Source organism: Stegodyphus dumicola, chromosome 4, assembly GCF_044657685.1.
Source record: "Stegodyphus dumicola isolate Sdum_Otavi_A_Nest chromosome 4, ASM4465768v1".
NCBI lineage: Eukaryota > Metazoa > Arthropoda > Arachnida > Araneae > Eresidae > Stegodyphus > Stegodyphus dumicola.
In genome coordinates this window covers 184,766,035-184,792,660 of record NC_140771.1, presented here as the reverse complement: position 1 = coordinate 184,792,660, position 26,626 = coordinate 184,766,035, and positions in this window count along the sequence as shown.

Sequence of the window (26,626 nt, the reverse complement as noted above, 5' to 3'; positions counted from 1 at the left end):
AGAGAAGCAATAACATATGCAAAGCAATTCTCAATAACCAGTGTTAGAATTTCTGACAGCGCTTCTAGCATTCAAGCAATAGCGGGTCATATTAGCTCTCCTTTGGTTCAAAGTATACAATATTTGCTCGCATATTTTCGAACAGGAAAAAACCTAAACTACATTAGACACGTGCCCATGTAGAATACTGGGTAACGAAATGGCAGATAGCTTGGCAAAGAAACAGCAAATGGTACTACAACAGGCAATAATCTATTTACCAAATCCAATATCACTTTTAAAATCAAGACTTGAACAAGACTTAATTTCTCAGTGGAAACTCATGTGGTCACAAGATAATACGAGCAAACGAACTTTTATATTTCTACCAAAATCAACATGAAATTTAGTTACAACAAATAATGTAATAACATACCTTCTAACAGCCCACGGACCCTTCATTCCATATCCTTTTAATTTCGGCTTGTAGCATACAGACAACTGCATATGTAGAACAGCAGGAACAATGGATCATTACCTATTTGAATTTCACAAGTGAAAATGCCCAAGGATGGTTCAAAAGACTACTCAGAAGTAAACCTCTCCGCAAAAAGCTCCAAAATTTAATTAAATATCTCATAGAAAATTTTGATAATCTAAAGGCAGCATAAATTAAGGCATCACAATTCCACATCAGCATTATTTCCACATAATTAGCATCACTTCAAGGCAGTACAACTTCAATCAACGAATATGATTACTATCTATAAAATTTAGAGCTTTAGCAGAACTTACTTCAGACAACTATTAACTTCAACAGATATAAATAAACATTAACAGATTTATGAACTGTGAACTTTTATAAATAGTGAACTATTTATGAATTATAAACTATTTAACAACTGTGAACTATTATTAAATTTCAATAAATCATCAAAATATTATATTTCTTACTATGTATATAACCAAAATTTTGTATCTAACTCTATTCTACAGCATTCTACAGTATGCATTTTATATTCTATGTAAGTACTATCAAAATTTCTGTTAATATTTATATGAATTCTGTCAATGTATGTTAAGCATATGTCAAAATTATGTATACATCAAAATCACATTTTTATTGTAATATAAAATTTCAAATAAACGTGGTCCCACTGAGTGAGCAATAAAGCTGAAAGTCTTCATGGAGGCACAGCTGCTCACTCAGTGGTCTCCTGTCTCCTGTGTGCCATTAACCACGTTTAAAATATCTTGCGTGCAATAGTGAAAAATTATATTTTGTGGAATTCACATTTTAATGTTGTAAGATTCTGTCCTGTGTACTTTTAAGTTACAGTTGATTGTGAAGAATCTTAAGAACTGGTAAGCGAATAATCGCTTGAGTTCATGAGACAGTAAAAAAGCATGAAAATGATTAAAGACCCTTTATTTTTCCATTAATGTTTAGCAGAACTCCGTCTTTGAATTTTACAATAAAGCCGACATTCGGGCTTGAACGTCGGAAACTAAGAACTAAACTAATCTTAACGGAAACGATATAGCCGAAGCTAATTACGATTCTAACTGTGTTGGCCCCTTAAAGCTGAATAACGGCGAAGCTATCAAGCGCCTAAAGTACGGCCGAGCGTAATAATAGCTTAAGAGAGAGTAGCCTAAAAAGGCGGACGCGTGTTAGCCAGAATCACTGGTTTCGTCTGACGAAGACAGTAGAACTACACAGTTAAATACTTCTCCTCATTTTGCATTCAAACGCGATTCCAAAAATCCATTGTGGCCGGAAGCTGTAAGTTGAAATTCAGGAAAACAGGAAAGGAAATTTAACTCAAAATTTAACTGTTAGGAAAATTAACATAATCCTTACAGTGGTCCAGACCAAACTTCAAATAGTAGACAATTAAGGTATCTAAACCACCTTGTTTAAGACTTTAAAGTCTAAAATCTTCCTAACGTTAAATGTAACGCTTCTAATTCTTTGCATTAACTAGATTTCACTTTAAAGTTTTGTACTTAAGGCCAACTTTAAAGCAAATCTAAAGCTAGACTAAAACTAGAAATTTGACAAAATTTCACAAATTTTCAATTGGAATAAACAATTATCTGCTTCTTCTTTCGTTTAATTCCATTAATTCTTCTTCGCTCTTTCAATTTATCTGGAAGAAAAAAACATTAGTACTGTATTTTACAAAACTTTCCATATTTCTTACAATTACTCCTTTACTGCATCGTTTGGCCCTCACACAACTTTCATTCATACTTGAACTTCTCTTCACCCAATGCTCTCCATAAATTGTTCTTAAATGTACTTAGGGTAATTATTTTATGTTACCGCGAAACAACTACCGCTAATCAGTGTCTAACATTGTTAAATTTGACGTACTAGACCCCAAAAGACTCCCTATACACAATCACTTTTCTAATGTACTAAGTGAGAGCATAAATTTAATTTTAGCGTGTTAGCTAAAGAGCCTAACATTAAACACACATATACAGTTAAATACGTTTAACGCGAAAATGCTTAAGACGAAATATCTGTTAACACGAAATAATACAACGGTTCTGACAAACTGCTATGTATTTTCAGGCATTTTTTTTCTTTTAACACGAAACGAAAATCGCTTAACACGAAAAGATTTCCCTTTTAGGAATGAACAAAATACGGAAAACATCAGCCGCGCAGGTGAGATTTAAGAGGGGTATGAAATCAAAGAGAGGTGGTTTCGCCTGTTTTATAAACAGAAGGCTAACTTGGCACATAACGTGGCTTTGAAATACCCTCAGAATAGCCTGTGACAATAGCCAATTTTGTTTATCTAGGCTACTTTCACCCTCCACCCTTACAAACGCCACAATAAAATATCTCATTTCTCATCAGTCGGCTTTGGAATTCGGTGGCGAGTGCATCGCAGTTTGCGTAAAAATCAGTGAGTTTGGTTCGCGCCAAAAGATATGGAGAAGGAGGATATTGAAACTGAGCCGTGTTATGTCGTGAATTTCAATTATATTAATATGTGTTTTAAGTTATCATTATTCTAGTATTTTTATTTGTACTCATGTATATTTTAATCTGGAAAAAAGAGTATTCTTAAGTTGTTAAAAGCATTATTTAGCTGGTAGTTCTTGAAACTGTTGGCGTAACAAAGACAGGACAAGACTAAGTGGGGGAAGCACCAACACATCGCCATTGGCAGAACTGGTGTCGCTCCTTCACTTGCGAAAACACATCTGGTTTATGGCCTTTTACTATTATAACAGTGATAGAAGTTAGAGAGTTGTCGCTTTCTTCTTCGCTGGTGGCCCTTTTACTAATGGCGTTGAAACGAGAATCGTGAATCGTCTTTCTCATTTCTCACTTGCTTTAGCTTTGTCATAGATGCAATTTTTCCTTAAAGACAGTAGGGGTTCTTGTAAGCTAAGGTAATTGGATTTTTCTTATCGCTAGTTTCCGCTGGTTAGCTGGGGGTCCACTTTGCTTTCCCAAGTTTCTGAGTACAGATGTTGGGCTTCATTGTCAGACTTTTCTTGTTTCTGATTCGTCGTGGGGGGTGGAATTTTCTTCGTTATTCTGTGATTGGTGTGATTTAATTTTATGACTTTTTGTAAGTCTATGAGATTTTCGGGGGCGGAGAGACGAGTTTACTTAGGTGCGTGCACCTTGTTAGAATTCATTCTTATTCTCATTGTCGAGCTAGAAGGAAAAGAAGAAAAGAGTGGGGGCTTGACCCCTTGTCGGTCTTGTCTTGCTCTCGCGAGCGACGTGTACCAGCGGGCTGCGGACTTGGATTTCTCTCGGCTTTCAGCTGATGAGAATTTTCCTCGAGTTGAGACAATTTGCTCTACGCAAAATATAGCTTCGCTGCATCTTCACTATATTTTTCTGAGAAGTTTAATTAGACATTCTCGAGGTGATCATAATACAGGTGTTCGTGTTGGATATCCCTACCTTTTCATGACCAGTGTTTCTCCAGATTGGTCCAAGGCGTTGCTGATAAAGAATACTTTAGCGCATGATTGTTAGAGAATATACCTGACAGTGGTAAGTTCTGGATCGACGTGAGTTATTACTATCCGGCTCTTGTGGTTCCTGACACATAGTAGACGTTTCACACAGAAATATGTTCTTGAAGAACGAACTTTTTCCTGATCGCGCGGTTAATTTTACAGAAGGACTTCACCCCTTTTCCGGAAATTCTTGTGCAGAATGGACTTCAATGCGCGTGTGTTAGTTTATTAACTATAATCAAGGTGTTGGCTCAAGGAAATAGACTTCCTCCGTGAGAAAAATTGACACTTACCTCAAGATTATATATTCCGGAAAATCTGTGAGTGATTTTAAAATGTGTTTACATCTCTATCTTTCCAAATTACTTAGAAGAAAAACATTTGTTTTAGACGTGTAAATTACTAAGTGATTAGAATATTTTGAATAATGACCAGTTAATTTAAAGCCTGTAAATGAAGGTTTAAAATTTGTTTACCAGCTTAATGAGTGAGCTATTGAATGTCAAAAATAGGAAACGTACAAATTAATATGAGTATGTTAATTTTGGAATGAGATAGGTGTTATTTTTCATCTCAAGGTTTATTAATTATTGTAAGTTGTAATTTAGTATGATATTATGTGCTATTTTTCATAGTATCATTATGGTAGGGAATTAATCAGTTTACTCAGTTGACTTATGTTAGATTTGTTCAAAAAATTAATAAATGTCTTTGTCTTATAATTTTATTGCCTTTATTTACCTTGTGTACTTATTGTTTTTTGGGTGGTCTGTCAAGTCCCTCCATTTGTTTGAGCCGGAGGCTTTTTAAGAAACATGAAGCTTTATTGAATTTGGATTATTGTTTTTCCCTAGTAGGCTTCACAACGCGCCCTATTGTACTAAACCATTACTACTATACGATACGACTTATGATGAATGTGATTTTTTAATTAGTTTTGTCCGGCAACATGTGTTTAATTGAGTAAAAGTTAAAAGTTTTAAACCCCTAATTTTCAGCTATTTAACAGCCGACACTTAATGAATGAAATGATTGAGAAAGTTTCTGTATTATTGAACTGTCCTACTGTATCATCGGAAGAATTGCTCAGTAGGTAATGATAATGTGTGCTACAGCACCAATTACGACATACAAAGGCAGTTTGGAGTTTGTTCAAAGCTAAAAAAATATCATTTATGTATATTCGTACGAGGAAAATGAAATGAATAATGTAGCTACTGTACCCATATCATCCTAAATGAGAAACATTATGAAAAGTATGCGCAATTATTTAGACGCACATTCCAATAGTGAAATGAATGAGAAAATGGATGACATCGAACAATTTGTTGACAATTTGATGCCAAAAAAGACAATGCATAGAAAAATATCAGATTATTTTCTAAAAAACTCAAAAAATGATTTGTTTTTCAAAAAATTTGAAAATTTTGTATTAAGTTCTTGTGAAGGATATTGTTTCATTGATTTTTATTAAACATATGCATATATACATATCTATGTAAATAAAATGTACTCTAATAAACTTAATTTTGTTTAATATATGTTTTTTTTTTCGGGGTGGAATATCTTTTAACACGAAAAAATATTTCAGTCCTCTCAGTTTCGTGTTAAACAATTTTCACTGTAAATTCTAAAACATTCAATTCTTTCACAAATTCATTTGCACGTTGGCTAAAATTTATCTTTTGTACAAGTTTAAATGTACGACACTTTAACACAGACATTTAACATTTCTACTTTAAATATAAACATTTTCAGATATTTACACATCACTTTTAAATTCACTTTACATCAAAAGTCATAGTTGCTTAATTATAATTTACTACCTTTTCACGACATTTAAACTTTAAATTAACAGATTTCACTGTTCAAGTTCTTTTAGTCTTTCCGACTAAAAGATATTCGCAATTGAATTCTCGCAAATTCCGAGTTCTTAACAGAAAAATATTTGCTACTAGTTTCTCGCCAAATTGCGAACATAAAAATCTTTGATTACAAGCTATTTACAACTAAGTTCTCGCTATTTGCGAATTAAATTTTTATCTTTCAAAATCTTTAACAACTTACAACAAAATGACAAACTTGAACTTTTTTTCAATATAAAATAAGCAAAGAAATTTTTCACTTATCTTTTCTTTTTCTGTACTCCTCCAATCTGATAAAACAGAATTGCTAAACGTCGGATGTCTTAGTAATTCCAGTCTTCTCCGACTTTGAGGATCTGTGCCGTTTCCATCATTCCTTTTCTTCTTTTGGAGCCCACCAGCGGCCGAGCGGTAAAGTCGCTGAATACTGGTAGTTCGGTCCGAGGTTCGAATCCCGCGAACGGGCTGGCTGCATGGGTGTTTTCGTGGTTTTCCCCATGTTTAACGTGTATACGAGCCAGTTTCCCTTAGAAAGTCCTCCACGAAGGCATCCCTTCCCTTAGGCAGATAGCCCTAGTGTGCTTTGCCGTAATTAAATTCACCTTTTTCTCTTTTGTGCTCTGTCGACGAACTGCAGTTGAAACTGCAGTTTCCTCTTGAGTTCTGGGTCTTTCAACTTGCGCTTCGACTTTCTAACGTGTTGGTTTCGCTGTGTCTGGACCTTTGCCTGGTTAAATCTGCTTGGTCGGTGATTTTTTCGGTCTCTCCGTCTGCTTTCTTTTTGTTGTTGGGGAACTCCAGCTCGGCTTCTGATCTGGCGGAATTCTTTGCTCCCTTCCAGGATCCTGTAATAAATCTTGTAAAATTTGATAATCATTACTACTATAGTAAGGTTTTTATATGATCAATATTTGAAACGACTTGTTGGCCACTTTCGGCCTTTAAATAAAAAAGTGGTTTCTTTTAGCCTCTGCACTATATACGGCCCTTCAAGCCTGGGTTCAAACTTTGCAATCCTGTTTTCTGGCGCGCATGATAAGGAATGTTTTAATTTTAAGACTTTCTATCCTACTGTATATTCTATTTCCCTTCTATTTCGATCGTAATATATTTTTTGTTTCTGCCTTGCTACATCTTCTGTCCTGTGTACTTTTAAGTTACAGTTGAATGTAAAGAATCTTAAGAACTGGTAAGCGAATAATCGCTTGAGTTCGTGAGACAGTAAATAAAAAATGAAAAGAGTTGAAGATCCTTTATTACTCCAATAAAGTTTAGCAGAACTCCGTCTTGGAGTTTTACAATAAAGCCGCCATTCTGGCTTGAACTTAGAAAACTAAGAACTAAATCTTAACTAAAAGGATATAGCCGAAGCTATCAAGATTCTAACCGAGTAACAGCGGTAAAGATATAGCCGAAGATAAATAACGACGAAGCTATCAAGGGCCTGAAGTATGGCCGATAGTAGCTTAAGAGAGAGTAGCCTAAAAAGGCTTATGCGTGCTAGCCAGAATCGCTGGTTTTCTCTGACGAAGACAGTAGAACTTCGCAGTTAAATACTTCTCCTCAATTTGAATTCAAACGTGATTCTAAAAATACATTCTGGCCGGAAGTTGTAAGTTGAAATTCAGGAAGACAGGAAAGGAATTTTAACTAAAAGTTTAATTGTTAGGAAAATTAACACAATCCTTACGATATAAATGCTTTTAGAAAAAAAAAAAAATGCTTCTCTTTATTAAGCGTACAAAGTACTTATTTTTTGAATAATATCATATTCACACAACTAATATTTTTCTTACAAGTAGAAACATATTTACAGGCAAGTTTTAGTTAAAGTTCCGTGTAATGTATTAAATTATATCATACATATGAATTATTTAATATAGCTCCCAAAGAGCAACTTTAATGTACTCTAAATATTATGCGAACAAGTGTTAAAAACCATAATTTAAAAATTCGAGGGAAAAATATAGTTTTAATGAGCTTGTTATTTAAATACAGTTCTCTAATAATAAAATATATGGTATATTTATTTTCTAAATTAATCATAGACAAAAAATTGTAAATTTAGATCTATAACTACAAAGATATGAAATAGTATAAAACTAGGGCAATCCTTAAATCTCCCCATAAAAAACTTAAAAATCCCATCAACTCAGTGTTTTTAAACCAGAAAAAATCCCGAAAGCAATAACAATACATAAAAAATAAAAGGAGGATGAATACGATCAAAATCTGATTCAACGTTATCAAGAGGAAGTAGAAGAGATCTCAGGTGGACTCAACTTCCTAGGAAAACTACTGTGTTTTTGTTCATCCTAACTGAGCTAATGAACCATTTTAAATTTTTGAAATATTACAGTTCGAAAATGTCGATGCCTCCTCTACACAGCAGCTTTCCTTTCAATAATGCATTAAAACACATTTAATGAATTTAATTCAGTTTGCCTAATAAAGCAAAATTAATAATGTATGCAATTACTAATATTAAAATTAAAACCCAATAATTTGCAAAAAGAGAAAGAACTCAATTACACTTATAAAATTAACTGATAACTAAATTTTCTTAACTTATCTGCTTGAAGAACAAAGGAATATGATTCAAAATGGCGCTAAGGGTTGTCTTTTTTAAAATGACAATTGCTTCTCCCGGGAACACGACGCTATTATCGATTTAACATTTCATGGTGTCAGGTGATGATAATATGGATGATTATAACAGTTCTTTACATATATTTTAGTAATAACTATAGTTACATATTTCTGGAGTGGGTGGAGTGCTAAACAATGACCAGAAAATGAGACAACTGAACGAAAACTGGGTAGTGTGACGTGAAGTGGCTATAGAATGTACAAACTATTAGTGAAAGAAAATATTTATGCTTTTATTTTATTTTCATAATTTGCTTCCAGCAGATAGCGATACGTTGTTTCTTTGATTTATTGCTAGAATTTTCATTAATCACTACTTAAGTTATAACAGCAGCACAATAAATATATTTTTAATAAACGTATTGTCTTAATTGAGTATTATTCTTTTACACAGTTTTTCCTAAGCAATTCGTGGGTTCACAACCAAAATCTTTTATGGAAAATTACTTCAAATTATACTCGAATGAACTTAAAAGTTTGGACGGATTTCCTTGTCGTAAAGGCTTTGATATGGCAATAATAAAAAACTTCTTATTTTAAATCTCAGAGCACAAATCAAATTGACTGCACATAAAGTGATTATGAACCATCAATTTAAATTAATCAATTAAAAGTACTTCAGATATTATCAAAAGTTTTATTTGTAACGTAAAATACAAAGATTCCAAAGCAGAAACTTTTTAATGGTGAATTATGCATTTTCATTCAGTATGAAATTAGTTTAACTCATTAAACTCCAGAAACCTCAAGTGATTCTTTATTTTATAGAATAAGTTAAGTAAGACCTGCATATTCCCTAACTGTAAAACAGTCGAGTAAGCAAAATAATTTATCTTCAACTCTTTCGAAGAAATGAGATTTTCACTCTGTCTCTTTAAATTAAGACCTAATATATTCTACCAGCGTAAAGTCCAAACCAGTTTCTACTTCTTACGTGACGGGATGTCTTGACTTACCAATCAACTTTTCCCTTACTCTAGCAGCAGAAAAGAAAATGTTTGGTTAACTTGAAAAGCCTTACACAATTAGGGAATGATACTTAGTCCGGTTCTTTTAATCGAATAGAAACGTTCCAAGCAGACGGAGAACGGTTCTTAGAGAGAGCTTGGGTCTTACATTTGCTTTGTGTTAGTTCAACGAATTAGCGAGCAAATTACTTTAAGTGATTCTTAAGGATCGATTGGAGAGGCTGTCTGCTATGCGAAAAAAGGTTTAAATAGACAAATCTGAATAGACATTAGAATAAAATATTGAAATTATTCTGGGATTCCATTTTTCTTTTCTCTGAACGCTTAATTTTCAATATTCTATTTGAATGAATTGTTTGAATACAGCAAAACACTAGAGTAATCTACCTAACACCAGGGATGCTTTCGGGAGGGATTCTTAAGGGAGATTTGCTGTCAAGAGAAACAATGAAAACGTCCCTACATTTGTCGAGATTTCAAACTGCGAATGAGCTACTAGTGTTCAGCGGTCTTGCTCACTTGGCTACTGGTAGACTATTTATTTTTATACTGTTTTTTGAACGTGAATTAAAAGTCTTGGGCGTTAAAATACAGAATGATATTTGGAAACATAAAAAATATTAGAAGACTTGAAAAATTGTTTATAGATGCAAATTTTAACTGTGAATTGCAAAAGCAAATTGTAAACGTAATTTCATATTTTAACGTCAAAACTACACATTCCATGCTTTTGTGATAATTTACTTTTTCTTGAACTATAATAATTTCGAATATATGTACACTTTTTTGTTAACCAGAAAAGTCTAAATAGTCATATCAAGTGATGTTGATCACCTCAGAGTAGGAGTTAGTCTTTCATTATTTATCAGTATTTATTACCGTATGATTAAATAACGTAAGATTTAAACGCAATATGAAAGTTTTTTTGTTATTAAGAATAGCTACAAAATGTTTTAAAAGTAAACTGACAAGAATAAAATGTGCTGCAAAGCATACATGAATATATATCATCCATTAAATACAAAAAGGACCGAAATAATAATTTTCTAACATACTTACGCCGTTCTCATTTTATTTGGTAATCCCGATACTTCAATTATCCCACAGTATAATTTAACCCTTAATTATATATTATTATATATTATTGCATAACCGAATTTATCTCATAAAGCACAGTCTAAAGTAAAATGAGGATGATAGAAGAGTTGCAAAGCATACACGATTACATATTTCGTATTAAGATTTTACTAATATTTAAGACAACATTTCAATAATGACTACATTTTATAATTCTGCTTATTATGAAGGACACTCAAATATAAACAAATTAATAAACTCAAATAATGATTAGTTATTTATTGAATAAAATGAAGCGAGCTTTTTTTGTACGTTCACCTGCCATTGCAATATACTTGTTGCAGTTCAAAACAAGTTTCTTATTCTAGAGGAAAAAAAGTCTTTTGATTTCATGTTGACCCATTCTTGCACGATGTCAATAACCAACTCGTTAAGTTTGAATGTCTTTCCTCCTGAAAACTCATAACGTTGTGGATTACTTATTATGTGGACCTCTGCCCAAACGAGACGCTCACATCCAAACTAACTTTTAATTTCCAATAAATCTGAGTTTGAAAGATATCTTCGTTAGTAAAAAAATTAAAGACTAATCATTACGGAAACCCTTGTGAATATCCTGCTCCGACAAGTTGATTACTACCAATAAAGCGATGGATACAGAAGCTATCAAGCCAAATTCAAAACTATAAGTGATTTCCCTTTAAATCATGGTTACATTATAGTATTTGTAAGATAGTTCCTTACATACATTACGTCCAATGCATATTAATTTTAAGTTCTGATAATTTTGCAAAGATTTAAATCTGTATCGCAAATCTGTATCTGAGAAATTTCAAATTTTATAATATGATGCTCAAACTATCAAGTGAAACTGATACATTCAATAAGATATTTGTTATATAAATTTTGTCATGACAAAAATTGAGATGACGCGAAATTTATGTTCCAAATTTTTATTTTTAACTTATCATCAGTGGAAGTGTTGACCTTTCGAAATAATTTTACAATCGTTATAATTTACTTGGAAATCTTTACTTTTGAAATCACGAAACAACTTTAACAATTTCTGGCAAGTATGTTTTATTTTGCCAGACCTATATTTTTCATGTAAACTTCTTGCTTCCCTCTAACTTTCTAAAACATATTTAAATAATTGCTTAGTGTGTTATTAACTCATAATGCTTTCAAAATTCAGAAATTCACACTCCGAAGTTAATTACAGAAAATTATTTCTCGAAGAATTTCATGAAATACTTATATAACTATAATCGGAAGAAAACGTGAATTTAACATTTCAATTCAATGTCCCTAATTTTTTTAGCTAAACATTATATGCATTAAAAAGAAGCACTATTTTATTTATATAGTTTCTTAACTTATGATTAAGAACTTTCAAACAGAGAATAAACTTTTCTTCCTACATTCCCAGATTCCATGTCGGTATGCTTTTCTTTCCACACTTCAAGAAACAATCGTTCTTGGACTAAAAATTGCAGTTCCTTCAAAATCAATAGCATTTTAAACCTTTGCGATACACCTAAAAACTTCCTTCTGTACGCACAGAAAAATTGAATGAAAAAGGATTTATAGGTTACTATAGGTTACCCTGAACTTTATTTATAGTAGATGGCAGCTCAACACAAAGTAGTCCATGTATTTTAGCTATGTTTAGTTTTTTAAGACCTTGATTTTTCAAAGAAACCTTCCAAATTTTTTTAGGGTATAAAAGGAATTGTTTGCAAAGAAATTTCTATGTTATTTTTTTGGCTGTATGCTAATCTCCTTATTCTATATTAGTTTTAAATTTTTGCCTTGAAATCTTCCCTAAAATCAAACGGCGAATCCTAGGTGTGCCCAGACCAGGCTCACTGATAATCTAGGACAACTGAGAGTCTGTATTCTTTGTTTCTCCGCATCTCATCCGGTCAGTTCATTGACTACAATGCTCCTTTCAACACTCTTTCCGAAGCTCTATTCAATCAATGTGCCTCTTTGGAGACACCAACATAATTAAAAGATATAAGTGCTATCTTCAGAAAATTTTACTTGTGTACTCCTTTAGGCCTAATTAGACTGCCTAGCTTTTTTTTTTTTTTTTTTTTTTTTAAATCAATACTCCAACTTTAAAAGGTAGCGTACCGGAAAGGGCTAACAACATTAACAGCTTTATTTAAGGTTTCTGGAAACACCAAAAATAGCCATTCGATGTAAATATTCACAAAAATTTCCTTTCAAGCGTTCGTCGAACACCATCGCAGTGTTCTCATTCTAAGCGGAATTTATTTTACTCTTGAACTCGTAAGCAACATCAATAATTTTTAATCTTTTTAGTCTTCAGTAAAAATGTTTTGAACTATTTCACGATTATGATCAGACAAATGACTTCCACAATAAATGCCTTCCATTGTCTAAACAGATCACGGCTCATTAAAAAAAAAAATAAGAAAAGGAATACGTTTGATGTAAAATAAATTTCATTTGATTTCTAATTCCATTTAACTAAATGTTTTAATCGGCGTACGCTCGTTATATAAAAGGGCGAAATATCCCAGACGAATGAAAATACATTAAATACTATTTTATTTAGCTACCACTTGTTACAACGCTCTTTTCTTTACAATGCGAGAGGTCCTTCCATTGAGCCTCAACTGCATTAAATTCGTAGCACTTCTACTCACGTCTAAACGAAAATAAGACAGCAAATACCCTTAACGGCATAGGCTACTTTAACAATGCTGATTTATATCTTTCTAGTTTACCCACAGCACTCTGCTCCATTCATATTAATGAATAGTCCACCCTTCCAAATAGGAAGCACTAAAGCAAATCTAAGGTTTCGCGTATCTTTTCTGAATAACAGAAACTTCCACACTCATTCCTCCATTTCTACTGCCCTTGGGGTTGAGCAAATAAAGAATCCGACCACGGAAGTTGATCCAACGGAGAGGTTAAGTGAATACTCTGTTTTGCGTGTGATGAAATAGAACGAAAAGCTTACGTGAAGAAAATATTATTTACAGAAGTAACTCATCCTTCAATATTCTTCGGTCGTTAAGTCTCTGTCCGGAGGGACGGAAAGGTTGAATGTACCCACTACCTTGAAATTGGCTAAAAGAGAAGACTTTAGATATTATTTACCCTGATTTGGATTGCCTACATCCGACTTTGTTACATGCTTGAAAATATTACAAATGTCTTTGAATGTAGTCTATTCTTAACTATCCAATGCTAACAACAGCATTTTAATTATGCGTGTAGTACTATAACTGATGTCATTTAAAATATATATTTAGAACAGATGAAATGAGCTTTGTATATTTTCTTAATTTAAGGAAAGAATCATGTATTAAGAAAATAACATATTAAGAAAACATAAGCATGTCTGTAATTTATATGTGTAGAGTTATGAGAATTATTTTCAAGGTGAGAAGCATGAAAAATTGATTATACCATCAACACAGGATTCAAACCGCGGAATGTCCGACTGTTAGCCGAAACTGCTATCAAAATAACATACTGAGGACGACAATAATTCCATATGTTCTCTTAGAGAGAGAATTGGGAAGATGTAAGATCCATTCAACCAAATTTAGTTAGTAACGAATTATGGTCCGCCAAGACGAATATGTGACTACTTACATCAGAACATCACTTAAGAGGACGACAATAATTCTTATATTCTCTCAGACTTAAACAGCCACTGGGAAGACATGAGACCCAATCAACAAAATCTAGTTGGTGACTATCGTCCACAACATTTTTAGTCCCTGCACGACTCCATAAATATTAGTTTTCTCAGAGTTGGTAAACGCGAAAATGCCGTCGACGGAATTCAAGCTATGAATCTGACAGTACTAGCTGAATGTGCTACCACTTGCACCAAAAATGCATGCATAGTAGAATGAATTAATTCATTATATACAAAATAAATTATTACTTCTGGACTATTATTTCAGCATTTGAACTGAATTTTACGCTACGTACTTGCAAATATTATTCATTTCTTGGTATGGGGTCTAGTCGAAACAATCTACCGATAACAAAAGCCGTTCAATAATAGGTTTTCGACCACTGTTAATATCAATTGCAATTTGAATGAAGGACGTGGGAAAAGAGTTTTCGAATTTGCCTTATATTTAGCAAAAGGATGTCTTTCAAAACATACAAGTATTAACGTTCAAATATTTAAATTTTCTTTTTAATAAAAGTTTGTATCAGATTCTCCATACATCAAACGTTCAGGATAATTTCTCTCCTATCAATAAAATTCGGCTGTTGGTTCTTAAGGATCCATATTTGATTTCAGTTCTTGGAGAATTTATATTATTAAGAATATAAATTCTCCAAGAACTCCAAGAGAATAATTCCTGGTGCTTTGGCATATATTGCCAAACAACATTGACAAGTACTGAAAGTTAAAATAGCATTAAATTATCATTCAAAGCTTATAGAACTTATGTTCAAAAAGAAGAAGCAAACAGTCTTCAATAACTGATCACAGTTCGTCATTTAATTATAATTTGACTATGAGTCTTCAAGAACTATCTATAAAGCTTATTCACCTAATGAATTAAATTATGTTGAAGTATTTCCATGTTCACACAAATTCACCTTCTTTTCTTCAAGACACTCATTCGAAGCCATTTTCTCTCTAAGTTCTCAAAATTCTAATATGTTTATCATTATGCTTCATTACAAGGCCCTTTCTAGATGGCGCTACATTCGTTATCGAACTTATAACATTCAGATAATTGCATATTAGTTTTCTCAAATTTATCTAAAAGATTTTAAGGGTTAATGCTTAATTAGCTAAAGTTGTTTGTGCTGCTAAATTATTATTAAGATTTTTTTCATTATCAATATTCATATTCGCAGCTAATTTTATTTGCAAGATGTATACGTTTTAGTACTTTTTAACAGTTATAAATTGAAAATATCTTTCCTTCTTTTGAAATATGTTGTGCTTATAAATATCAGATATTAGTTCAAACATCTTAGGGACAAAAAATGTATTCATATAATTCTAGATGTTCTTAATTGCAATAATATGTCCTTTAGTTTGATAGTTTAGTTAATTTTTAAAATGTCTTCGTTTCCGTTAGCAGTCTTTTTTTTTTTTTTTTTTTTTTTTTTTTTTTAATCAGAAGTGTGGCGAAGTATGCAAGTCCAATCAGCTCCAGTTAAATAAGGGCAGAATAGCCAGGTTTATGGATTAAACGAGCAATGCCTAAAAGAATATTACATTTATAAATTATTGTAAATATTTATTTATTGCAGAAGAGTAGGAAAACTTCATTCACAAACCAACAAAGTAAAAGAAAACTATGTACCGGAAATAAACCTAATATTCAAATTTAAAAAAAAATATCAATTGTTTGATTACAGAAATGATCTGAGAACATTTGGATACATTTTTTTCTCATCGGTGCAGGAATTTTTAAAACAGAGATTCTAAAATGGAACTAAAGAAACAAGCTTGTAGGTATATGATCCTTTAACAGTCATGAAGTTCTCACAATGGAATAAAGGCAGTTTATGAGCCCTTGTAGCAATCGGTCTCGCTCCTGAAGCAAAGCTCTTTTCAGGTTCTGGACTGCTCTGGCAAGAAGTCGAATTTTAAAGGACTTCTTAAAAAGCTTAGGATTTAGTTCAGTAGAGTTAGCTAGTCAATTTATTATTAGTCAATATTCTAACTTTCCAAAAAATATCTATAGATTAGCGCCAAAGTTAACAAGCATTGTCTTCCATGAAAAAAACAGAGTACCAACTGCATTCCTGAAAAGGCAAAGTGGGATAAATTGTTAATAATACTTTTCGGTTCATTTAAATGCAGACTACACTTCTTTCATTTTTCTTATTGTGATTAATTGAACAGGATATTCAAGTAAGCATGGTAAAGCTTGGCAAATGTGTTAATTTTCTAGATATACCTTAGTAAATTTGGAGTTGCCTGCATATATGAATATACTTATCGCTTTGAATCTTCAACTATAGTAATAATTCACGCCTGGAATTATGTGTAACATAGCTGTAATTATCTGTATTCATAACAAGAGCTTTTGGTTTCTTTTGTACTTTAAATTATATTCTGTCGTTCACGGTAAAGTTTTAAAATACTCCTGATAATAAGGAGAATTTTAAATAATCCTGATAATAAGGATTATTTTAAATAATCCTGATAATAAGGATAATAAGGATTTAAAATACTCCTGATTCTTTTAATCACATGTAGAATTTCCACCTTACAATGATGACAATAATGGTTATAAGAAGTATATGAAATTGTGAATCTGTATTTGTTTATTTATTTCCAAAATAGATTATTGTTTATTTTTCTTCTTTCTTTACTTTTTTAATTTAATTTGAGAAATTAATTTAGGAAAATTCATTTATGCGCTTAAGAGGACTCTTTAAGTGAGTATTTGATATTATTAACATTTATCACTTTCATGCAAACATTAATCAAGATTTCGCATAAAAATATGTATCATGCTTGCTGTACATGTATTAACACATGGTGCATATTTTATACTGCGTGTTTATTCAAAATGAGAGTTTTAATTCTAAACACTTCGAAGACGTATCACTGTCTGAAAAGATTAAAGATGAGAAATTATTCCTTCTTAATGGGAATAATTTACTATACAAGCACATGAAAAAAATCTTTTATGGTGTGTTCTCGTTATGGAGGACGTGAATTAAAATGGATGAAAAACTTTTTCAGCATTTGACAATTTTTATCTTTAAAACAGATTAGATGCAGAAGAAAGTGTTGTACCATCTAAAAGAGGGGAAAATGGAAGATTGTTCATAAAATACGCAAATGTTATCCATAAAGCGAAGCTTAATGTACGAAATGGATAACGAGTAAAAGAGAAATGGCCTTTTTATTTTATATTTATGGTCATCATTTTAGGATAAAGGAGGTTTTTTAAGAGGTATGGACTTTTCCTCTTGTCTTAACTTCTAAACAGTTTTCATTGATAAGAAAAAATATGACACATTGATTGATTAAAAAGTAAAATATTTATTCTTAAGGACTATCAAATTCTGCATTGTCCTTTCTTACTAAAAAGCCTGAGGTTTATGTAAAATTGTAAGTGACAGTGCAGTACTACTCTGGTATCCAAGAATATTTTTTCCCAAAACATACCACTGATGACAATGAATACGCTGCAATGAGATATGTAGCATGTATAAATTAGTGAAGTTTAATTGATAAATATGGCCCAACAAGACACTTTTAAAAACTAATAATAAAGTATACTGCACGCTCACTTCCCGTACTCTATTGTTAATGCAATAATGTAAAATTTAGTCTCCAAAATTAGTATTTTCTTACTAATGTATTCTCACTAATTTTCGTTAACTTTTCACTAAATACATTTTCACTCGCATTACGGCATTTCCTTTTATTTCTAGAAGCACTGAGAGCATCACTACCTTTGCTTTAGGAAACGACTGCAATGCAGATAAAAAATTTCTTAGGACGAAGGCTGCGACAGAATGTTACTAGTGAGAACAGGGAGATTGCTAATAGTAACGAGTTAAAGTTAAATCATTTAACGAAAAATAATTCAGTACCTGAAACGGGAAGAGTCAGATTTCTTGACTATTGAACAGCTGTAATCCGCTGCTTACATTATTACAGCGTGTATATGGATATTTTAAGATACCTATAGCGATACTCATTCATCAGGTATTGATAAGAAAAAAAGGACTAATGAGATAGAAACTATAAAGTGGAAAATTTTAAAAATATATGGTATGATTCTGTTGGTAATTTTGATATACACACTCTCTTACGTTACCAAAAGCAACTTTAAATTCCTCTTGATTAATAAAACTATATAGTTGCTGATGAAATGTAAAACATAAGAGATCATTTAAAGAAATTTACCTATCGTAACACATACTGACTGACTGAAGCTGTTAACGGTGTTCCGAACTCAGTTGCTACAGCTAGAAGATATTGTCTGATCAAACGGCAGTAGTTTTTCGAATAATATGCCTTTTTATTTTCTTCTATTAAATATCATAACTTCTTCTTTACGGCAGGCAAATATCTTGTCTTTAGCCAAAAACGTAGCAAATTTGTCAGAAAGCATAAAATTAAAGCAAAATGCGAAACGTATTTTAAAAGAGAGACTTATTAAATTTATTTTTACTTGCTTAATTTGAAAAAAATAGACAAATGAAAAGGGAGAATGTTTTGACCATGATTGTCAACATAAGTCTTTTGACAATACGCAATTTTAAGTATTGCAAATCGATTCAAGTACTACTGACCGCAGGTGACAAAAATCTAGTTGCTCTTCAAGACTCCTAAATTGAATTTTATCTTTAAAGGAAGTTTCAGACGAAAGTCTGGAATTTTAGAAGAAAATCGCTCCAGGAAATCACTGTCTGGAGCACTCTCTCAAACTAATAACCAGCGAGTGAAATTGTCTGTTGTCTGTTAGTTTATGCTGATAGAGGCGGGGGCAGACTGAATCTAACTATATTTTTAAATGAATCATTTTCTTCCTTTTCATCTTGCAGCTTATAATAGAGCGACTCAATGATATTCTCAGCAGGTATAAAACTATACATCCTTGTTTTTCCTTCCTTTCCTTTTTTCATTTCCTACCCTTCCTTTTTCCTTCCTTTCTTCCGCTGAAAGACTAAATTATTAAATGCAATAATTTTTTTTGACATGCTCAATATTGTACCTGGAGAAAGAGCCCGGTGACATTCTAAAAAACTGAAAACACACACAAGATTTAAATTAGCTGTTAATTATGCAAAAAGTAATAAACCTTACATAAAAAGGGTGAAAGGCTAATTAGTAACTGCGAAATGGTAAGATGTTTTCTTATTTTTGCACCACATAAACAATACGAACATATAAAATGTAACTTTATGTACTCATTTTTAGCCATCTTTCCTAAAATAAGAATACTGCAAATTCGCTTCATAGCAACAATGTACATAGAAAGTCTACAAGGTTTTAGGATTCATTTTTTTATAAAGGAAAACTGATAATTCATTTTTTTATATTTGTTTTATATTATATACTATTTATTATTTACAGGATTATAAAGAAAAGTCTATGGAAACAGTTGTTAATATTTTTTGTATTGATAAATAATAGAATGTGATTGCATCCAATAAATTAAATTCGGCAACAATTATTTTAGCTCATAAAAATGTTTTATTCATACACGTAAAACGTATATTTTCGCGTATAACCTGACAACTTGTAGCAAATACTTTCCTAATAAAGTTTCAAGGTCGGCTTACATAAGAGTTCAATATAATTGATTCACAAAAACCATAAAAAGCAAAAAAGAGTAATCGAACAATATCAGTAATTGAAATATTTGAAACTAATTGTAAAAAAATCTGAAATCTTTCAGACTTTATATTACGATCAAAGGTGTTTTTTAATGTTTTGTGTGTTACCTCTATTTATTAAATATCATGTTCTTCGCACTTAAACCACATAAAATTCAATATAACAACAATACCACAAAATATTTTCAAAGAGCATATTTTAAGAATTTCCGATAGACAGACTCGCGCCCTGGAGATGAAAATTGTTCTTTCGGTACAGTGTAGGCATTGCTAGCTTTGAAATCGTTGAGTTTATTATTAATCAGAAATTCATTAAAGTTTTACAAAATATGAAATCAATATAAAGCCATCCTTCAATTACCGCGGTTAATAGGGATCAGAACCGGCCGCGATAAGTGAAAAACCGACCGCGAACTATTGTCACCCTCTCATAACATACGTACATTTTTTGTGTATGTATAGTATCAATAAGTGTATATGAAACCATATAAGTGCATATGTTATCATTAGAACACTAAAGAATAGTTTCAAACATGTAAATGAAATATTAATAGTATAAATAACATGCATAAAATAATGTATAAATAATATAAATATGATACTTGTGTGTGTTTAACATACGTAGATGTAACTAAAGTGTACATATTGCAAATTTGTTTTTAAACTCTTTTATTCTTATAGAAACTTTTCTTTTATAACAAGGTACGTGTCTCACCTTTGACAAAAGCACTATCCAAAGAAGACTATGCATTTCTGCAAGTATAGTTCATCAAGGTGTGGGTGAAATTCTATAAAACAAGCTAAAATTACCTTCTGGGACGAATACACAATGGCACATAAAAATTACTCGAAGACATGGACAGAACATTACAAGACCTGCGAGGAAACTCTACTGGGAAGGAGCCCTACTCATTCTCTAAGGAGATTTTCGGCAAACATTGCCAGTTATTCCCAAGTCAACACCATCAGATGAAATCAATGCCTGCTTAAAAAAATCACCTCTCTGTCCACACATACAAATAATGCGACTAACAAAAATAATACGATTGAACTATCGAAAGACGAAAAAACAGCACATTTTGCTCAAAAACGTTTACAAATAGGCGAAGACACATATCCTTACTGACCAGACGACCAGCCTTATTGAACTCATTAAAGATTTCTGACCCACAGCCACTACTGAAAACGAAATGATTGACCAAATTTATCCAAACATTGTTCACAAATATACCAGTCCGGTGTGGCTATTTCAAAGGGCAATTTTTGCAACTAAAATTCATTTTTTCGAGGATATCAACTTTACTATTCAAAAGAAAATTCCCAGTCAAGAGAGGATGTAGAAATTGATTGACGCGTTGGTAAATGTTGAAGAAAGTGTTCATTTCTCTACAGAATTTTCAAACACTTTGCAAGTACCAAACTTGCCATTACCTGCCTACGACTGAAAATTGGATCTCCGGTGATACTACTCAGAGAACTCAACTGTCCCAAACTATGTTACAGAACAATAATCGTCATCAAACAGCTATCAAATCTAAGCCGAACTTATGACTGTAAAGGATAAAGGACACACAGTATTTATTTCCAGAATACCACTGATATTTACTGAACTGGCATTCCAATTTAAAGGACTGCAATTTCCAATCAAATTAGCCTATAGTTTTACAATTAACAAAGCGCAAGGACAAACTTCAAAACATCGCGGCATCAACCTCAAAGACTCCTGCTTTTCTCACGGTCAGCTAGATGTAGTTTGCTTTCGAGTAGGATATTCGAAAAATTTGTAGATATATACCCTGGATAACAAAATGAAAATTTGTTTATAAACAAGTATTGTAAATAGTTAGAATATGTTTTCAATAAAATAACTTTACCTCTAATATTTTACAGTTTATCCTTTTATTCCAACTACCACACAATATCATCTCCCTGAGCGAAGCCGGGTACTCCAGCAAGTAGGGAATAAAACACATTCGAAATTCAAATTTTGGGCGTCCATATGCCCATGTTTGAGATGGAGGATTATGCTATTCATAGTTTACTGACTCTAAGTACTGTTGTTTTTTCACAATGCGAGAAACATACAACCATTCTTCATTATTTAATTTCTTTAACCATAATACACAGCGATAATATTTGGTAGCAACGATTTAAAAAGTGATTCGTCGTTTATACTTAAATGCCACAAAATGCCGTTTTAAGACTAATAGCCCTTCTGGGCTACCATCCCTTTGGGCTAAAAATATAATTTTATTATTAATTCTTAATATATATTAATCAAACTTCTCAGTATCATTATCCGATATGGAGTTTCCAAGCGATTCTCGGATGTCTTTGTCTGCTGCAGACATGTTAAGTGGGCGGCATCGTCCTCCATTTCTCCGTAACATCATCATCATCATCATCTGGTAGATAATATTATTTTAAATTCCGTTCACAAGGTAACGTTATGATGACAAAAACTAATAGATTTTGATTTTTCAGCTACAACTGCACTTAAAGAAGCGCTGTTACTAAAATAAAATCTACGTTAATCAACGTTCCTTTTCTTGTACTCGTATAGATAGCTGGATTTAAAGAGCGATTTTAAATTATATCTACATACGGCTTTTAGCCTAAGTTTTAGACAAAATTTTGATTCGCTACGTGTACAAGGATTGGCTTATATCGTAAAATATATGGTAATCTTATGTCTCAAGTATACTATATTTCACAAGTAATAAAATGCAAATCATAACATTATTTTTTTACAACTTTCAATGTACATAGAAATCCTTATATCTCCTATGCGAAATGTGATGCATTCTTTCTGCGAAAAGAAGAAAATGTATCTTTTTCATCACTCTGAAACTTCACTTTCACAACTAGAAATAATCCGTTAGACATCAAATTTATGGCAGCCTTCTGACTAAATTAATGAAATGTTGCTCTGGACCTCATAATAATAATGCATAAAAAAAGGTACAAATCATTAATGTGAGAAAACTTTAGCATCATTGAGGCTCAATATAGTCAGAGCTGCATCGAAGCTATATTAACACCAAACAGTAACAGCTTTACAAGTGATATCTCGACTTGGTAAACATTTCTGTAGAAGCGGGAAATTGATCGAGCGCAAAGAACTCTTCTTTTGCTTTTCGTAACCGAGTTTGGCTCCTGCCTGCAGGAGTCCTTTTCGAGAACTAGTGGCCTGGAAACGGCCGGGTCCCGCCTCATTAGGATCTTTCTGTTCGCAGCGGTTTCTTTTTTGCCCCGCTCTAATGAAGAAATATATCCGCGTTGACCAACCGCAGTCATCAGAACGGTTCTTTTTCTTGGCGTTTTCGCTTTTCTACATGGCCTAGTTCCATACTTCTTTGATTTTTACTTTTGGTGCTGATTTCTTGGCAAAGTTGTTCTTTCTATGGTACTATTCACATGCTTTGAGGAAGAAAAATTAATGTTTATTGTTATACTATTCATCAAAAAGAGCTAAACCTTTTAATAATTTCAACATAATTATTTAATGTAATAAGAAATTACTTTCTGTAAAATATAAATACAATTATTGAGTACAAATTATAGGAAAATTCAGTTACAATGTTAAATTACATTAATCAAATGTTCCTTAATACGGCTATACTATCGCCGAAGAACGTAAGTAAAATAACTAAAATCTAATTGAGATATTTTCTTACCTCTTATGTGAATAACTTTAAAATTGAAAATTAAAGATGTTAGAGATACGGGAAAGGAAATAACTATCTTAAGTTATGTTGTAGGGTTTATATTTATTTTAACTAACATTTATTTTAAGTTTAAACTATCTTTCCTGTCAAGCCTTACTTTCCCCTGGAATAGCCAATGCCAGAGTATGTAAATTTTAGTAGAACGCGCAAGGATTCAAATTGTCAGCGGAAGTATCTGAGTTAAATAGAAAGGAAACGAGTTCGAAAGTGTGCTTTCTTGTTTCACGAGCGTGGAGGTGGCTAGTTAGAAATTGAAGAACCACGCGTTTCGACCTGTGTGCTTGCCTCGGCAGTTTGTTAATCTTTCAACGTAATATTCAGAAGTTTGCTGAATTATCAGCGGTATTTTAGAACGCGGTGAGGTTAATTACGTTTAGAGAGCCTCGTAGTTAGTCACTTGTTATTATCTCTTTTCAGTTTCTTATTTTTATTTTACCGCCGGGTCGGCGTAGTTTGTGAGCGTCAAGAGCACGCATTTGTAATTTCTAAAGTTGAATAAAAAGGGATTTAAACCCTTCTTAAGACTTTGTCTACTTTCCAGTTCTTAGCAGTCACCACTATTGTTGCGTGCAGGTTGGAAGCGCGCAACGTTACAATATTAATGAATTTTTTTAATCAAATGATCATAAAAGTTTGGATGATCATACCTAAAAACTAATTAAAAATTTGTGTTTCTCTTTGAAATTAATACTTCATGATATTAAATAAATTTATGCAATGTAGATATAGCTCTCAACTTTTCCTTTTGAAAACTTAGTTACGGTTAAAGTTTTATTAAATTTCCACATTTTCCATTTCTAATACAAACATTTAAACAAAAAGTATTTTTACAATTACAATTCTTTTTTTTTAAATAAATGATAGTAAGAAACATTATATGCACTACCGACTACTATTCTTAAACATATTCCTTCAGAAAAAAAACCCCTCAACTATCAGTTAGAATTCAAACATACAAATTTAATTTATATAATAATATTAAACAATTGCGACTTAACTCGTTTTAAGTTTAAAACGAGAATATAGACAAATTATTTTCTTCCTGATGTGAAATATTTTTAGTCTTTCAGTCCAAATAGTAATTGAAAAAAAAAATGATCTACACACAGAGTTTGAAAAACAGTTAATTTAAATCATTTGCATAAATGTTTTTTAATATTGGCATCTAAAGCGGTTAGGGCGGAAATAAGAGTTTTCATTTAGCGATCAACTTTTATTTTGAAATTTACTTATTTTATGCTCATTAAATGTTTAATGAATTATAACAGAAACATATATGATGTACGTTAAAAAATGTCCGATTTTCGGAACTGCCGGAAACTGAAGCAAAATCGAAAATAATACCTAGCGAAAAGGCATACATCTAATTTATTCCTACTGAAGAAACTTTAGAAGCTAACAAGAATTGTTCACAATTAAAAAGTATATTTGAAGTAAAAATAGCTCAAAGTGCAGAAAGATGACCCGCATTTCTAAAAAAAAGGAGAAAATGGGAAGGACAGACCATGAAAAGTCTATCAGCAAAAATGCACTAATTTGGTAAACTATGAAGTTTTTGCGTATCTACACATCTTGGTTAAGCACGGTGTAGAAGGATTAAAGCTTATAAGCAGTTAATAAATGCAAGAACTATGGCAGCTTCAGGGGAACATAACGGAAATTTAATTTTTTTAATATGAAAGTATATAAAATATATTTCTCCATAGTGTATATAATATAAACAGTATATTAAGACCACAGCCCTATGTATATTCTTATTTTGATTTAGTTTCTTATTACTTCTATGATATTCATTGAAATTATTATATTAGTTTTTCATTTAATATTCAGGTATTGACTTTCCGAAGTTGTAAGTATGACTTTCTGTTCGGGAATTGTGCAGTTTGGGAAGCGCAGTTCTTGGGATAAGAGCACTATTATGAATTTTGTATACATGCAAGTACTTTTAGTGAAATTATATGTAAAGTGCAATATCGCTTGTATAATGTAACATGAAAAGCCTCCGAATGAGAAGGATCGCCGAAAATCAATTTAACATTGAGGTAAATTGAGGTAATTGTCTCGCGAAATTGGTCAAGCTGGGTCAATTGGGCTTGCGCCAATTGGGATTGTTATGGTGACTGATTTTGCAGCCAAATTTGGTTAGACATCATGAAACTTCGCGAAGCCTTGGTCATTTTGTTCCGATTCCTGTGTAACTGTAAATGGCCATATATCTGGGTAATTATATCCAGCCCTAAGTAACTGTAACTGCGATTTCGAGAAATCTAAATTACCGGAAATTTCTCGGCGGACGGGTGAAGTTTACATAAGACTGGAGAAAACATCAGATTTAGTTTAGACCAGAGTGCTGATAAATAACCGTATGAACTTTTCCTTTATTGATATGCTTTTTATTGCCTTGTATTCAACGTTTTTAGTAGTTTAAAGTGGCAAGTACTGATTGTGCGCTAACATACTAATGAATGATATGTAGAAGCTGAGTGGGCTGAATATATTCTAGACATGAAATATTTTATGGCCTTTACTTTCATACTAGCGGGAACCCTATTTCTTAGGAATTATGCAAGCACAGAATTGTAGCACACTATGAAGAATTGAAGCAATGTACATAACGTGAATCAGAGCTTCAAAAGGAGTGATGCACTTGCGTTTCAGATTAGGAGAGCTAGGTTTTTTGGAGAATGTAGCAGTCCTAAGCGTGTTAAAAGTGCAGCATTTGGTTAAAAAACTAGTTTATCTCTCTCGAACAAAATATATTAATACTCGTTTTCATTATTTTACAGATTCGTATGATTAAAATGAAGCTGATAATGTGGGTTCTAGATCTCCTTGCTATCATAAAGTTCAATAAATCTCACTGAGAAACTTGGCACCTTCTAGTACAGGCGTGAAGCGTGAATAATACCAGCACAGAAGAAGGGGAAAATAAACCCCTTATTATTCATCTAACTCTTAACACAAATGCACGTACTTCGTGTTTACAAAAACACCAACGAGTTGCGGTGGAACTTAAGAATAA